Source organism: Durio zibethinus, unplaced genomic scaffold, assembly GCF_047325235.1.
Source record: "Durio zibethinus cultivar Kanyao isolate XHJ-2024 unplaced genomic scaffold, ASM4732523v1 HiC_scaffold_1, whole genome shotgun sequence".
In the NCBI taxonomy this organism is placed as follows: Eukaryota; Viridiplantae; Streptophyta; class Magnoliopsida; order Malvales; family Malvaceae; genus Durio; species Durio zibethinus.
The window spans coordinates 1,643,696-1,648,695 of NW_028323042.1; positions in this window are offsets into that span (position 1 = coordinate 1,643,696).

Below are 5,000 nucleotides of genomic sequence, written 5' to 3' on the forward strand. Positions count from 1 at the left end.
TTGCATGCAAGCCAACCGATCGAGGCCATGGGCGCCTGCCGGTCACCGGAGCAACCAGTCGCCGGACAAAAATCGCCGGAAGGCATGCACGCCCTGTATTTCGTTCGAGGGACGTTGGCCGGGGTGCACGCAATGGGAGGCCCATCGCGCACACCTACTCCCCCCGTGGGGGGGGGAGAGGGGGTGCCGGACCACCACCCCCTAAAGAGCATTAGAGATTTTACAGATATGCTACCAGTAGACGTTAAAATGTCTGAAACGGGGACACTTTTTCCAAACAAGCAAATCCCACACCGAGGGTGCGCAGGTGCCGATGGTGGTCGAGGCATGTGCCCGCAACAAGGGCCAACGTGAGCCGATGGTGGTCGAGGCAACCGTCCGCACCAGGGCCCAGCGTGTGCCGATGGTGGTCGAGGCAACCGCCCGCACCAGGGCCCAGCGTGTGCCGATGGTGCTCGAGGCAACCGCCCGCACCAAGGGCCGGCTTGTGCCGATGGTGTTCGAGGCAACCGCCCGCACCAGGGCCCAGCGTGTGCCGATGGTGGTCGAGGCAACCGCCAGCACCAGGGCCCAGCGTGTGCCGATGGTGGTCGAGGCAAGCGCCCGCACCAGGGCCCAGCGTGTGCCGATGGTGGTCGAGGCAAGCGCCCTCACCAAGGCCGAGCGTGTGCCGATGGTGGTCGAGGCAACCGCCCGCACCAGGGCCCAGCGTGTGCCGATGGTGGTCGAGGCAAGCGCCCGCACCAAGGCCGAGCGTGTGCCGATGGTGGTCGAGGCAAGCGCCCGCACCAGGGCCCAGCGTGTGCCGATGGTGGTCGAGGCAAGCGCCCTCACCAAGGCCGAGCGTGTGCCGATGGTGGTCGAGGCAACCGGCCGCACCAAGGGCCGGCGTGTGCCGATGGTGTTCGAGGCAACCGCCCGCACCAGGGCCCAGCGTGTGCCGATGGTGGTCGAGCCAGGAGCCCGCACCAAGGGCCGGCTTGTGCCGATGGTGTTCGGGGCAAGCGCCCGCACCAGGGCCCAGCGTGTGCCGATGGTGCTGGGGGCAAACGCCCGCCCCAGGGCCCAGCGTGTGCCGATGGTTATCGGGGCAACCGGCCGCACCAGGGCCCAGGGTCTGCCGATGGTGCTCGAGGCAACCGCCCGCACCAAGGCTCAGCATGTGCCGATTGTGATCGAGGCAACAACCCACACCAGGGCCCAGCTTGTGCCGATGGCGGTCGAGGCAAGTGCCCGTACCGAAGGGCAGCCTATGCCGATGATGGTCGATGCATGTGCCATCACCATGCGTCATCATGTGCCATTGATGGTCGAGGCCTTGGCCGAAGTTCGATTTTGAGCCACGGTGCCCATGCTTGGCTCCAGCATGTGCTGGTGCCGCATTTTTTTCACTCGGGACAGCATCGCCGGAGCATCGCCGGAGCATCGCCGGAGTACCGCCGGAGAACCTGACCGGCGGCATTGGGGTTCCGGCGATTGGGAGGGGGGCCGGGGGGGTGTGCGCACATGATGTGCGATGGGTGCTGGTACTTGGCCTTGTGTTGGCCCCCTATCCCTCATCAAACCTCTGAGAATTCACACCCCCTTAAAGAGCATTTGAGATTTTACAGGTTTGCTACCAGTAGCCGTTAAAGTGTCTGAAATGGGGACACTTTTTTCAAACGGTCACAAAATCTTCTCTACTTCGAGTTTTTAGCTGAATTTTTTTGTGCATGCCAACAAAAATAGAAGGATCATGCCTACAAAATTTGGGGCCAAAAATCCTTATAAAAAAATTTTAAAAAATCCCGAACCGCAAAAAGTTTCGAAAATCGTGAAAAATAGAAAACGAGTCATCTTCCAACGAAACTTCACGTGAAGGCTTAGGGGACCATTGTATGAATTTACAAGCCATAAAAATGGCATTGGCACGGCAGAAATTTGAAGATGTGCCTAAACCCACCAGGGCCCAGCGTGTGCCGATGGTGCTCGAGGCAACCGCCCGCACCAGGGCCCAGCGTGTGCCGATGGTGCCCGAGGCAAGCGCCCGCACCAGGGCCCAGCGTGTGCCGATGGTGGTCGAGGCAACCGCCCGCACCAGGGCCGATAGTGTGCCGATGGTGCTCGAGGCAACCTGTCGCACCAGGGCCCAGCGTGTGCCGATGGTGATCGAGGCAACCTGCCGCACCAGGGCCCAGCGTGTGCCGATGGTGGTCGAGGCAAGCGCCCGCACCAGCGCCCAGCGTGTGCCGATGGTGCTCGAGGCAACCGACCGCACCAGGGCCCAGCGTGTGCCGATGGTGCTCGAGGCAACCTGCCGCACCAGGGCCCAGCGTGTGCCGATGGTGGTCGAGGCAAGCGCCCGCACCAGGGCCCAGCGTGTGCCGATGGTGGTCGAGGCAACCGCCCGCACCAGGGCCCAGCGTGTGCCGATGGTGCTCGAGGCAACCTGCCGCACCAGGGCCGAGCGTGTGCCGATGGTGGTCGAGGCAAGCGCCCGCACCAGGGCCCAGCGTGTGCCGATGGTGGTCGAGGCAACCTGCCGCACCAGGGCCCAGCGTGTGCCGATGGTGCTCGAGGCAACCGACCGCACCAGGGCCGAGCGTGTGCCGATGGTGCTCGAGGCAAGCGCCCGCACCAGGGCCCAGCGTGTGCCGATGGTGCTCGAGGCAACCGACCGCACCAGGGCCGAGCGTGTGCCGATGGTGGTCGAGGCAAGCGCCCTCACCAGGGCCCAGCGTGTGCCGATGGTGGTCGAGGCAACCTGCCGCACCAGGGCCCAGCGTGTGCCGATGGTGCTCGAGGCAACCGACCGCACCAGGGCCGAGCGTGTGCCGATGGTGCTCGAGGCAAGCGCCCGCACCAGGGCCCAGCGTGTGCCGATGGTGGTCGAGGCAACCTGCCGCACCAGGGCCCAGCGTGTGCCGATGGTGCTCGAGGCAACCTGCCGCACCAGGGCCCAGCGTGTGCCGATGGTGGTCGAGGCAAGCGCCCGCACCAGGGCCCAGCGTGTGCCGATGGTGGTCGAGGCAACCGCCCGCACCAGGGCCCAGCGTGTGCCGATGGTGGTCGAGGCAACCGCCCGCACCCGGGCCCAGCGTGTGCCGATGGTGGTCGAGGCAACCTGCCGCACCAGGTCCCAGCGTGTGCCGATGGTGCTCGAGGCAACCGACCGCACCAGGGCGGAGCGTGTGCCGATGGTGGTCGAGGCAAGCGCCCGCACCAGGGCCCAGCGTGTGCCGATGGTGGTCGAGGCAACCTGCCGCACCAGGGCCCAACGTGTGCCGATGGTGCTCGGGGCAACCGACCGCACCAGGGTCGAGCGTGTGCCGATGGTGCTCGAGGCAAGCTGCCGCACCAGGGCCCAGCGTGTGCCGATGGTGGTCGAGGCAACCGCCCGCACCAGGGCCCAGCTTGTGCCGATGGTGATCGAGGCAACCTGCCGCACCAGGGCCCAGCGTGTGCCGATGGTGGTCGAGGGAACCTGCCGCACCAGGGCCCAGCGTGTGCCGATGGTGGTCGAGGCAAGCGCCCGCACCAGGGCCCAGCGTGTGCCGATGGTGGTCGAGGCAACCGACCGCACCAGGGCCCAGCGTGTGCCGATGGTGCTCGAGGCAACCTGCCGCACCAGGGCCCAGCGTGTGCCGATGGTGGTCGAGGCAAGCGCCCACACCAGGGCCCAGCGTGTGCCGATGGTGGTCGAGGCAACCTGCCGCACCAGGGCCCAGCGTGTGCCGATGGTGCTCGAGGCAACCGACCGCACCAGGGCCGAGCGTGTGCCGATGGTGGTCGAGGCAAGCGCCCGCACCAGGGCCCAGCGTGTGCCGATGGTGGTCGAGGCAACCGCCCGCACCAGGGCCCAGCGTGTGCCGATGGTGGTCGAGGCAACCGCCCGCACCAGGGCCCAGCGTGTGCCGATGGTGCTCGAGGCAACCGACCGCACCAGGGCCCAGCGTGTGCCGATGGTGGTCGAGGCAAGCGCCCGCACCAGGGCCCAGCGTGTGCCGATGGTGCTCGAGGCAACCGACCGCACCAGGGCCGAGCGTGTGCCGATGGTGCTCGAGGCAAGCTGCCGCACCAGGGCCCAGCGTGTGCCGATGGTGGTCGAGGCAACCTGCCGCACCAGGGCCCAGCGTGTGCCGATGGTGGTCGAGGCAAGCGCCCGCACCAGGGCCCAACGTGTGCCGATGGTGCTGGGGGCAACCGCCCGCACCAGGGCCCAGCGTGTGCCGATGGTGGTCGAGGCAAGCGCCCGCACCAGTGCCCAGCGTGTGCCGATGGTGGTCGAGGCAAGCGCCCGCACCAGGGCCCAGCTTTTGCCGATGGTGATCGAGGCAACCGGCCGCTCCAGGGCCCAGCGTGTGCCGATGGTTATCGGGGCAACCGGCCGCACCAGGGCCCAGGGTCTGCGGATGGTGCTCGAGGCAACCGCCCGCACCAAGGCTCAGCATGTGCCGCTGGTGATCGAGGCAACAACCCACACCAGGGCCCAGCTTGTGCCGATGGCGGTCGAGGCAAGTGCCCGTACCGAAGGGCAGCCTATGCCGATGATGGTCGATGCATGTGCCATCACCATGCGTCATCATGTGCCATTGATGGTCGAGGCCTTGGCCGAAGTTCGATTTTGAGCCACGGTGCCCATGCTTGGCTCCAGCATGTGCTGGTGCCGCATTTTTTTCACTCGGGACAGCATCGCCGGAGCATCGCCGGAGTACCGCCGGAGAACCTGACCGGCGGCATTGGGGTTCCGGCGATTGGGAGGGGGGCCGGGGGGGTGTGCGCACATGACGTGCGATGGGTGCTGGTGCTTGGCCCTTGTGTTGGCCCCCTATCCCTCATCAAACCTCTGAGAACTCACACCCCCTTAAAGAGCGTTTGAGATTTTACAGGTTTGCTGCCAGTAGCCGTTGAAGTGTCTGAAACGGGGACACTTTTTTCAAACGGTCGCGAAATCTTCTCCGCTTCGAGTTTTTAGCTGAATTTTTTTGTGCATGCCAACAAAAATAGAAGGATCACGTCCA